At 32.8% G+C, this 13,047-nt stretch overlaps 2 long non-coding RNA genes across 2 annotated transcripts in view; one reads left to right on the plus strand and one right to left on the minus strand.

The window, feature by feature from the left end:
• The window catches only part of LOC308643623, a 738,763-nt gene that overhangs the window by 633,399 nt on the left and 92,317 nt on the right, over positions 1 to 13,047 (minus strand). The gene's annotated exons all lie outside the window — the stretch shown is intronic.
• Positions 3,870 to 13,047, plus strand: part of LOC308643622 — a 32,498-nt gene continuing 23,320 nt past the window's right edge. Inside the window, exon 1 of the long non-coding RNA XR_014020758.1 lies at positions 3,870 to 3,924. This is a non-coding gene — a long non-coding RNA (uncharacterized lncRNA). The remainder of the gene's footprint in view (positions 3,925 to 13,047) is intronic.

Here is a 13,047-nt window from a genome sequence, read left to right on the forward strand (position 1 = left end):
AGCTGAGCAAGAAAAGTGCAGAGTATAGAATTTCTTTTTATAAAATATTCTTTGAATTCCTTGTGAGAGAACACAAAAATTCATAAACATTCCCTAACATTAGAAGTATATTTTCTCCAGGTTAATTTTCAATACTAAGAAATAGAAAAATTATCCATTACAGTGAAGTAAAGAAACTAAAGAATATTTATAGTAGAATTGCCATCTCTAACCACTTGCAATACAAGAGTGCTGTACTGACTAAATCTTTGTAAAACAAAAATAATTGCTTAGAAAGAATTGGCTACTTATTATAATAAACAGATCTTAAATTAAATTTTATGTTAGCACATATATATATATATATTCATATTCTTTAATTATCTCTGAAGTCATAAAAGATGCCTTATTTTGTTTGTAAATGCTTTAATTATTTCATTTAACTCTGGTATAATTGTGAGTGTGGTACCCCTTCCCTAGATAAAAATCATTGTGAACATATTGGAGAATAACAATTATATCAAGTATAGATATATAAAAGGATAAAACCATTAACAGACTCTTTCAATACATCATGGCATTCAGAACAATGCAAATGACTAAATATTTTTTTTAAATAAAAATATCTTGATAAATGTCTGTGTTTAGACAATGTGGAGAAACAGGGTTTGAATTTATTCTCTTTCCTGAAGAAACACACACACACACACACACACACACACACACACACAAAATGTTTGGAGTAAATGTTTTACAAGAAAACGGACTTCAGAAAATGAAGATAATAATCCCTTGAGAGAATTTCCAGGCCATAACACTGGAAGGAAGAAACTGGGTATATTGAGTTTAGCGGTCATAGTGAGTTAAGGATATGGAACTCAGAGTCCAGCAAGACCAAGGCAGCTAGAGTTCACACAGTTGATTACTGAACAGGAGGCAGCTACTCAGAAAGGAACCGCCAGAGATCTTCAGAGGATGCCCCCTTGATGAGATATTAATTTGCTGATTACCAATCCTAACACATTAATAGATTATGGGAGGAAGGGGAAATAATCTTTCAAAAAAGATAAGAGTTAACAATACTTTTTAGGCCAAAAGTAGTGCTTATTCCCAGTACTAAACTGTATAATCTCAAGAGTCAAGTATACAGTAAGATCTTTCCTCAGTATAAAGAATGTTTGACCCTACACTGAACACAACACTGCACCCATATAATTAATGTTACAAGCAAGATCAGAAAGTATAGCTTTATTTCCAGAGGATTCCCCCCAAAAAACATTAAATAATTATAGGGTAAGTTAAACATTTTTAGTACCCAGCATGTTAAAGTTTCACAATGCCTGGTAACTAATCAAACCTTACCAGTTATGCAGAAAGGCAGGAAAATGGGATTTGAGATGTTCTCCAAAAGCTCCTTTCTTGATGTAGAAAGTGAAAGATTAGATTAGAAGATCTGTGATCTAATCAGTCCATCCTAATTTGAATGGACTGCTTGGTAACTATAGGCAGGTGGAGCATGAGAAGAAGAGGTGGAAACATGGAAGGACATCCTAAAAGGCTTCATCTTCCCCGCAACCCCTTCCCTTCTCTCTCTCTACTTCCTGGTTGCCATAGAGTTGGAAGTTTTCTTCTACCACCAACCTTCCACCATGATGTTCTCCCTGAGCCCAGACCAATAAAGTCAGCCCACAATGGACTAACGATCTGAAACCATGAGCCCAAATAAACTTTCTCTCCTCTACGCTGCTCTTGTCCGGTATTTGGGGCACAGTGATGAATGGCTAACTAACACAATGGGACTCACAGACAAGATAAATCAAATAAATAAAAATGATCCTGATCTCAGGGGCTCTAAACCAGTTATTGCTAATCTTCTCCATATGATCAAAAACAAGTAGCAACATGGATGGTATGAAAAACTCCCACTTCTAAAGATGAAAACTGTTATGTGTGAGACAAGGTTAATGACAGATAACATATTACAAAAGAAAAGATTAGTAAATTTAAAGATATAAGAATTCAAATAATTCAGAATAAAATCCAGAGGAAAATAGAGAAAAAAGGAAAAAAGCAATCATACTATCAATTAGATGTGTGAAAATCTCATACACCTTAATAAGCATTTTCTCGGAGAGCCTATAGGGCAAATGAGGAGTGTGGGGGAGAAATATTTGAACAAATAATAGACACACATTTTCAGAGTTTGAGACAAATATAAATCCAGATTGAAGAAACTTAATAAATATCAACTGAGGATATGAAAGGAAACTGCATCATAGTACATCATAGTCATCTTTCTAAAAAATCATGATAAAGGGGAAATATGAAAAATAAAATAAAGAGACATGTTGCATACACAGATACAAAAATAAGGATAAAGTGTATTTTATAAAATAACATACAGTGGAGTAATATTTTTAAAGAACTGAAATAAAAAATATATTAACCTCAAATTCTATACCCATGAAAAATTTCTTTCAAGATGAATGCTAAAAACTAAAGACATATTAAAGTTGAAAAAATCTGTAATATGTAGATTTGTACTATTCAACAGGTTAAAGAAACTTTTTCAGCAGAAAGAAAATGATAACAGATAGAAATCTAGATCAGCAAAAGTGAAGAAAGTTTACAGGAAAGAGTGACTAAACAGGTTAATATATAAGATTTCTTTTTATTTAAAACTTTCTAAATAAATTAATGGATTAAACAAAAAATAATATAATATGAAGTTGATGGCATATATAAAATTAAAACAGATAATGAAACTGTAAATGATGAAGGGGAAATGTAAGTATATTGTTGTAAATTTCTTAAAACTATATTGTTTAAAATCAGAATTAATTAATTATACAAGTAGCCTATAAATCCTAAAGCAATCATTAAAAAATAAGGCTGTAAATAAAAAGCCCACAAAGCAGATAAAATGAATGATAGAAATATTTATTAACTTAAAAGAAAGCAGTAAGAGCTAAAGAGGAACAAGGAAAAGATGGGACAGAGAAAAAAAATAGCAAGATGATAGATTTGGAGCCGACCATATCAATGACCAGATCAAACACAAGTTGTGTAGAAATGTCAAATAAAATACAGAGAGTTTTCAGATCACATAAAAATCAAGAACTACTTATATGTTGTCTATAAGAAACAAACTTCAGAAACACATATAGACACAGTAGGTTAATAAGAAGACTAAAAACATGCTGCTGTCATATATTAAAAAAAAGACGACTAAAGAAACTATGCCATCATTTACTTTAAAAACATATGATTGATGATATCAATATCAGGGAACAAAGTAGATTTCAAACAAGAAATATTATCAGGGATAATCAAGTTTATTTCATAAAGATAAAGGGGTTAATGTACCAAGAATTACACACCCTATAATAGAGCTTGAAAATACATGAAGCAAAAACTACTAGACTTGTGAGAAGAAACAGACTGAGTTACACTTATAGTCAGAGATATCCATAATCCCTCAGTAATGGAGAGAACAAAATAAAATCAGTAAGGAAATCAAAGTGTGGAGTAACAGGGACAATCATCTTTACCTAATTGACATTTATGGAATGCCCTGATATTAACAATATTTTCAAGTACACACAAAACATTTACCAAGACATACCATACTGGATCATAAAACAACTCTCAATAAATTTATTTACATAATTCATTGTATATTAGTGACCATAATGACATTAAGTCAGAGTCATTAAAACATAATTTTTTTTTCTGGAAATAATACTCAAATATTTAGAAATAAATAATCCACAATATTTTTCAGTACCAAGGATTGAACCCAGGGGTACTGTACTACCAAGCTTCATCTGCATGCCTTTATTTATTTGTTTATTTCATTCTGCAACAGGGTCTCACAAAGTTGCCAAGACTGGCCCTTTATTTGTGTTCCTCCCACCTTAGCCTCCTGAGTTGCTGGGATTACAGGTATGCACTACTACCATGGGCTAAATTACACACTTCTAAATGACACATGGGTCAAATAAAAATTCAATAGAGAAATTGAAATGTATGTTGATTGAATGAAAATGAAAGCATAATGTATCGATTTGTGTGATGTTACTAAAGCAGTATTTAGGGAGAAATTTGTAGCGCCAAATACCTGTATTACAAAAGAAGAATATTGTCAAATCAATGAACCAAAAGAAGAAGAGTAAATAAAACCAAAGTAGGAAAAACAAACAATAAAGTTTGGAGCAGAAATTAATGAGAATAAGAACAAAATGACTGAATGGTAAGTCATAACTCAATACCCCTCAGAAATACCAACTTAATAAGAATATTCCCCCCCCCCCAAAAAAAAAACACCTTTATGGGAATTCTAAAAAGCAGTTAAAAAGTTGTAGTACTCCAAGCAAATGCACAGAGGAAACAGCACATTGACAGTGGTAAGAAATGCCCTTGCACTTTAGCCACGATTGTCTCATCCCCAATCCCACACAGTGCAAGAGCCACTGGGAGAGGATCCTGGTTTGTGGCTTCTTCCTGGGGTAATGGGTAAAAGAGAATGGAATAATCCCAGTTTATTGTTCTTTTGCCTGAAATGTCTACTTTTCTCCTAATTTCTTACATTAGGTCCAATATTCAAAGCAAGTCTCAAATTCTAGTCTCTCCTTGAAAAGCATCCTCAATTTATTCTAATTGATCTCATCCAAATAATTATGACTCTTACAGTTTAACTTACAGTATTTCAGTGATTTAAGTAATATGACACCTTTTAACTTTCAAATTATATTTCTTATCTCTTCACCAGTATTACAACTTCCATATAACTCAGTTTTTAAATGTTTTATAAGTTTCTTATTATGATAATACTGAATACATATTTAAATAAAATTAGCTTAGAGATATATAGATTTATAGAAGATTTATTTCTTTTTTATTTGTTCTAATTAGTTATAAATGACAGCAGAATGCATTTCAATTCATTGTACAAAAATGAAGCACAACTTTTCATAATATGAAGATTTTCATATAGATCAGTACTCATATATATGGAAATAAAACAAAGAAATACAATGCTTAATGTGAATATATTAATTTATTAATCATTTCAAAGAATGAGCTTTTGATTTCATTGATTTTCTGGATCACTTTTCTGGTCGTATTCTGATTGATTTTTTTATTGTGGTAAAAACATGCATAACATAAATTTCTCCTCTTAATTTTGAGTGTACAGTACAATATGTTAATCCCCAGGAACATTGGTATGCAATAGATTTCTAAGATTTTTCGTTTTGCATGACCGAAACTCTATATACACTGAACAACTCCCTGTTTTGCCATTTCCCCGAACCCTAGGAACCACCTAACAATTCTGTTTCCCCTTAGAAACAAGATGTGCTTTAATACCCAACCCAGTGACTCAATTGCACAAAGGTGTAAAACCTAGGATGGGCTGTTTTCAGGAACCTCAGATGTGTTACAAGTGAGACATGAACAGTTGAGGCGCCATGTGTCCCAAACATCTTTCTTGAGCCTTTGGAACTGACTAGCTTGCAAGGAATCCTACCTAAGCTTCTGTTGTTCTTTACTGCCTTTCTGTAAGTGATAAACCCACATCATATAACTTGTGTAAGTTGGTACCCCAGTGCACAGTGAACCTGCTTCACAGGTTTATGCCATAATACATTTTGATCTTTTTGGTCTAGTACTATCCTAACAAATGTAAGTGAAGTTAATGATGAAACTACTAGAAAGAACTAAAAATTGTTTAAACTAAGAATGCCTTTATTGATTAATGAGCATTGAGATAAATGTTATTTATACACAAATACATTATAGACAAAAAGCAAGAATTTTAGTGGAATTGGTACTGATTCTACCTCTCTTTAAACCCATAAACTTTGAAGCTAGTGGTGAGGAGTGGGAGTTAAAACTTCAGGATAGGTAAAAATACTACTTTTCCAGCCTTCTCCTCCCTCCCTCCCTCCCTCTCTCTCTCTCTCTCTCTCTCTCTCTCTCTCTCTCTCTCTCTCTTTCTCTCTCTCTCTCTCTCTCTCTCTCACACACACACACACACACTTAACTGCTTTTTTTTAAAATTTTTTTAATACTAATTTTTTTATTGATTATTTAAAGCATTACATAGTTCATGATATATCATCTTTCATACATTTGACTCAAATTGTGTTTTGAACTCCCATTTTCACCCCAAATACAGATTGCAGAATCACATCTGTTACATATTCACATTTTTACATAATGCCATATTAGTGACTGTTGTATTCTGCTACCTTTCCTATCCCCTACTATCCCCCCTCTCCTCCCCTCCCCTCCCATCTTCCCTCTCTACCTCCCCTGCTATGGAGAGAATTGAACACTTAACTGCTTTAAGACAACTTTTCAGCCAACTAAGATTCTGTTTGTTAGTTTTAATTCAAGAAAAAAATGGACAAAAGTTGTACTCATTCTATAAGTCAGTGATATGCCCAGGAATCTTTAAAAAACTCTAATGAAACATATTTTTGTACCTACACAAATTGTACCTCTTCAGCTTACTTTAGACGCAGATCTACATTTAAAATTGAAAACATTTTAAGTGCTCATATACTTTAAAAAAAAAAAAAACACGAGTCAAACAATATAAAGTGATTTCCTTTTTTTACAGATTGTGTTATGGTTTCATATGCTAACTTGTTTGATAAAATATTAGGCATTCCTCAAACTTATTTGATCATGGCTCCCCTGTTCCATACTAAATATCTTTCACAGCAATATTCTCGAAAACATTCTTCAGAGAAGTGACACAGAAGTATAATTTCTTCTATTTTCTTTAATGTAGTGATATGGATCCAACCCAGGTTTTTATACATACTAGGCAAGTATTCTACCACTGAGCCATATTCCCAGCCCAATTTCTTCTCTTTATACTAATATAAATTGATTTTAGAATATACTCAATCTTCTAATTTTTCTTCTATTTTTAAACTACAAATAGTCCTAAAATTGATGTTTTTTCCTGCCCAATACATATAATATTAACATCAATTAGATATAATTTTAACTATTTTAAATATTTTCTAACAGAAGAAATACATATTTTAAAGAAATATTTTAATAGTCCTTATTAATTGGGGAAATTTTTACTTTACATTATAAATATTATCATAGCTCCCATAAATAATATAGAAATGATCATAGAAATCTAAATGTTGGTTATAAGCCTGAGTTTTACAGAGTTTTATGGTACTTTAATGCATGAATTATATGATGAAACCTTGATCAGCCATCTTCAGGCAGTTAAAATCATATTATTAGAAAAAGTGTAAGAGAGAGATTATATCACTGCCTGTTGCTAAGATATAAAGACCCAGAAACAGTTTAGGAACATGCATAGGCAACAGGAACCTGAATATACAAGCACTCGTAGTTATATTATTGAGTTTTTTCCTAACTAATTGCCTATATAGATTATCTACAAAAGAGAGTAGATTCTTGATGGTTGAAAGTCTTGACTTTCAATGCCACAATAATTTTTTTAACAGGTAATAAAAATTAGTCTGTTGGTAACATTATACATAATAGATCATTTTAGTTTGGAATAATCATAACATTTGTTCTCTAACCAATTGTTAAACTTTATTTTAACTGAAATTATTATAAACTTGGTGGCCAAACCAATCTAACATTGCCTCTATTTGAAAATAGTGAGTGAATTATAGATTTGAGAGATTAAAACTTGTTTTTCTGTGAGTAATTAAACATTCATATTTTGTAGAAAGTGAAAAAACAGTAAAATTATGTGAAGGTTCCTGATGATATTTTTTAAAATTATTTTTTGGGGGGGAATGTTGGAAAGTTCATAAACAAATATGGTATCCTGAAGTGTAAATCTCATGAATAAGAGCAGTCAGTATCTCCTCTGTCTGTGGGGAAATGGATAATGCTCATCCTGTGCCTCTACTCTGTGGTGGGAATTTATATCTATGCAGTATTTATATTCCTACTCATCTATGCATTATTTCCTTATCTTCATTATTCAACATGCCTGGGTAGATGTGGTATTATTAATGTCATCATCACCAAAGATGGGAGGAAATATGGACCCTTATAATAGTACCATTATTGAATATCTAAAAAATTTGTATTGTATTTACCTGTCTTGTATATGTGTGTATGCATATATCTTTACACATGAAAATATACACATAAACACATTGAACCTATTTTAATGGATGATACCTAGGTGAAAAATTGCTAGAAGTTCTTAAGGATGCATATATTCAGCTATGTTCAGCTGTAATAGATACTGCCAAACATTTTTCCACAGTGATTTTACATGTGAATGAGTAGTATAAAAGAATTCCAGTCCTGAACTTCTATTTTGCACCACTTAGCATTATCAAATTATTTATTCAATTTGCTGGATGTGTCCTGGAAGCTTATTGTAGTTTATATTTGCATGTTCCTTATGACTCATGGTTTTGACCACCCCTTTATATAATCATTGGCTACTGGATACCTCAGTATTGAGGAGTCCTTTGCACATTTTAAAATGTTTTCTGTTGTTTTCTCATTTACAGAGGAATTTTTATGCATCGTGGGTATGCTTACTTTGGAAGATCAATATATTACAATTTTTTCCTGGTTCTAATGAACAGAAAAAAATTGTAATACATTTTGAGGTATTTAAGAAAGCATTGTCTTTCATTTGGTTAAAAATATTTTCTTGTGCTATCTTCTGACAATGGAGCAAAAGAAAAAGATTACCAAAATGGTGAAAGAATTGAGGGATTAGGGTATTTGATAGTTTATCTGCACCAGTGGATTTCAAAATTTACTCCTAGACATTTGTGAAAACTGGAGAGTTTGAAAAAACTCTGATGCTCCAATGTACTGCAGACCAGCTAGTTCAGAATCTGTTGATGTGGGACACAGACATTAGTTTGTTTTAATTGGTGAAGAGAGTAATTAGGTAGGGAAAATCAGCAGGGGAAGGACAGCATTGGAGCAAATTTGGTGAATAGCAATGAAGTGTAGATATTGGTTCCAGAAAGTGAAGTTAGGGTGAATCACTGGAGTTAAAATGAGACAGAAATTTTATTTTAGAGCAAAGGCTGAAATTAAATTCATGGTTGAAAGAAATCTTTTGAGAAAATTAGTATGATTTATTAATACATTGGGAGGTTTAAGGAAATAGAGGGGTAAGAGTAAATTGGAAATCGGGGAGATAAGAGCAAATTTCCAAATTTCCAATATCTAACTTCTCTAATTCTTCTAATCACCAGAAAATGTATAGTAAATTTTGTGTGTATGTAATTTTTCTGGCAAGAGACTCTCCAGCCATCATCAAATTTTCAAAGGAATCTGAACCAAATGGCTAAAAATAGCCAGATTAGAAAAGGAAATAAGTTAAAATTTGTTACACTTTGCCACTTAACAGTTACTGACCACATAACCATGTTTGTGGCAGTTGACATGGAACAGAGATGGGTGATGGTAGAAATTTTTTTTGTGTATATGTAAACAGAAATTGTAGAGGTTAATAGAATATGTGTGTGGAGTAAGAGTGTTAAAACATAACTTGATCCAGGCTATGGTAGCTCACACCTGTGAGCCTAGCTACTAGGAGGCTGAGAAAGGAGGATCTAAAGTTCAGATGCAGCCTCAGCAATTTAGGGAGGACCTAAGCAACTTAGTGAGGACCTTGTCTCAAAATAAAAAATAAAATGAACGGATGTGGCTCAGTAGTTAAGAGATCCTGGGTTCAATCCTTGGTATGAAAAAAAAAAAATCTATGTACTTAAAAATTTGGATGTAGATGCAACTGTTGAAAGAATTGAGGACTACATTTTGATTATGGAAGGACAAATTTTAAAAACTCCAGTTTTCTCAAATAGGAATGGAAAAGAATTACCACACAAGCAGCAGAGGCACAAGCTATCTTTAGCACTACTTCACAGATAAGGCAGCAGGTGAATGAAACAATAAATGGTTAGGGGTCCTGGGGGAATTGGCAGGTCCTGTCTTCAGTAGCACACATACCCTGCATGTGTGTAGGGTATGAACAGTAACACCGAGTGTCCTTTTGTTAAATAAACAGGCCCTCACCCCTCCTTTTTTGATAAACATTTGTTAGTTGAGTGTGCTTTCTTGAACCAGAGTGTGGTTCTAGGAACCAAAGCATGAAAGGATACTGATCAGAGTATTTGAAATACTGGGTACTGAGGGCTGAGTTATATAGGGAAGACAGCAAAAGCTGGATGATGCCACTGAGCAGTGAAAGTGTAAAGGACATGGTCATCTCAAATACGCTGCAGAACGTTAAGAGTGGGAATAATTAACAAGATGATGAAAGTGTGGCATTTATACTTAGAATATGAGTATATATTAAATAGATGTTCAATAAATACTCGTTCTAGTGTTATTTATTTCCTCTTTAGGGATTAAAAAGAATTTGATATGATAATATTTAACTCATTTGATTTACAAAAACAGAAAATATATTACGCTTTTAAAGTGATTCCTAATGCTAAATAAAAATAAACAAAGGCTATGGCATGTTAGGAAAGGAATATAATAGAAGAAAGTGACTTTTAAAAAATGAAGAAATATTTTTACTTAATATTCATTTTTTAGAGTCTCTTTCACTGTAGTAATTATAGTGTTCATAGTTTTTTGCAATGTACTGATTAAGCACAGTTGGAGATAGAACTAAAAAAACCAAACTACTATAGAAGGAATAATATCAGCCTGTTAGTCATTTGGTATTCCATGTATATTAAATAACCTAAGGTGTTAAATTATCACTGTTAAAATCACCTTTATTATCTTTTTATGGAAAACTTACTTAAAGATAATATTAAAATCTACTTAAAAGTTAATAAAAATATGGGGTACAGCAAGTTAGTTATAGTACTAGATCTTCCTATATGAAAGTACTTTTCCTTGATTTTTGTTGTAAAAGTAACAATAAGACTTTATTATACTTTATATCTGCTTTTACATGATAGGATAAAAACATTAAAAGTATAATACATCATTAATTTATGATGAATTAGAATACCTGCTGTGACCCAATTAGAACCTTGGTTAAATCTATATTTAGCTTTGTTAAATGTACCTTAAATTTTGTTGTTGATACCTTTATTTCCCCTTACTTACTTGTTATGTGGTTGTTTTCATTTTAATGAAGAAGGGAGGGGGGCAAATATTAAACAAATAGATATGAAGAGAGTTTGCTTTCCTATTTATTTCTAAGGTCTTCAAGGAATTCAGAATTTATATATGAGTTTTAGTGGATCAAAACATTAATTTTTTTTGAAAGAGAGAGAGAGAGAGAGAGAGAGAGAGAGAGAGAGAGAGAGAATTTTTAATATTTATTTCTTAGTTTTCGGCAGACACAACATCTTTGTATGTGGTGCTGAGGATCAAACCGAGGCCCGCATGCATGCCAGGCGAGCGCACTACCGCTTGAGCCACATCCCCAGCCCAAAACATTAAAATTTGAGCCAAGATAAATGTCATCAAATAGTTGGGCGTCTGAAGGAAGTCAATGCCTATGAAAGTATAGCTCATGGTAAACACTATGCTTTTAAACTCACCTTGTACTCAAGAGTTGCAGATGGGCCTGGATATTCCGGACAAGTGAGATCACCTGTGCAAAGGTCTAAAGATGTAAAAGAATGTTCCCTTCTCTGGATGCTAATATGGTTAAGTGTAGCAGGAGTGTAAAAGAATTATGGAGCTATGGCACATTATGTAGGGTCAGATGTTTGTTGCTCAGCCCCCCGAGGAAGAAAAAGTCGTGGAATGTTTTTAGAAAGTGTCCTCTGGTTGAAATACGGAGGATGAAGTGGAGAGTGTGTCTGTAGGAAGATGTGCAAAATGAGACTGCAAGACTGCAAACGTATCAAAGAAGTGATGTTTCAATTACCTTATTACAATAGATTTGAGCCACTTCTCATCTTGCAAACTATCTATTTACTATCCCTCTAAAACATATATATATATATGATTCTATTTAAAAGCTTTTAATGTTATCCTAAGTAGCTTTTAAACCTCAAATATTAAGTCAGTCCTTATCCATAAGATTGAATTTTTCATGGCCCTCACTTATTTCAGCTGCTTCAACATCTAGCTGGTCCAGGGAATGGGCATGCAAACCAAGTGGAGTCTTAAACTTTATCTCTGAATGTTTTTAGAATTGGGGATGACTCAATACTACTTTGGTAGCAAGGTTACAAAGATGAGCCTAAAATTGTGGTTCTTTGTCAAGGATTAATTAAGCCAATAAGCAGAAAGAAGTTGAGAAGAGGAATAGAGAGCTCTTGATTACAGTTGCTGTGATCTGTAAAGGACACCACAGTGTATATACACCCAGGACTTGATTATTGCAAGTTTTCCTCCATTTCTGTAAGATTTTCTGGGATAATTTTACATTTTGATTAATTAATAGTTTTGTGGCACAGGTTTTGAAGAGGCTTGCACATGCTATGCAAGTGCTTTACTACTGAGCAATTGAGCTATGTCCTGAGCCCTTTTGATTTGCATTTTGGGACAAGTTTTCAAAAATTGGCTAGGCTGGCCTCAAACCTTACAATCCTCTGGTTGTATCCTCCTAAATAGCTGTGTGCCACCATGCCCAGCCCTTTCTGTTTTTTTTAAGTTAGTTTAGAATGGGTGCTATCACATCTGCATCCTAATGCATACTTCTAGCCAAGACTTTCTCATTACAAATGAGACACTTGTTCAGTTCTCTGTTCCTCTTTTTATGATGTTTATACACCAATTAATATTAATATCCTATCCTCTCCAGTTATCAATTCCATTTCATAAATGTTTAATGAACTTGTTTTATGTATAGTGGTGTATGTTGTGCACTGTTAATGCAGAAGTGGGTAACACACAGTGCCTGATTTTGAAGGGGTCATACTATATGAGAAAGTCAACATGTTTGCAGGAAGGAACTGTGTTGTATGATTAGATTGAATTAGCAGTAACTCTAGGAGCAAAGGAGAGAGTCCAGTGCTTATGTATCTATACTGTCAATGGAATCTTACTAGAATAGTAAAGTCCTTATTAATTCTGTAACTCATGTCACATTTA

The sequence above is a fragment of the Spermophilus citellus genome (genome assembly GCF_964194105.1).
Source record: "Spermophilus citellus genome assembly, chromosome: 3".
NCBI lineage: Eukaryota > Metazoa > Chordata > Mammalia > Rodentia > Sciuridae > Spermophilus > Spermophilus citellus.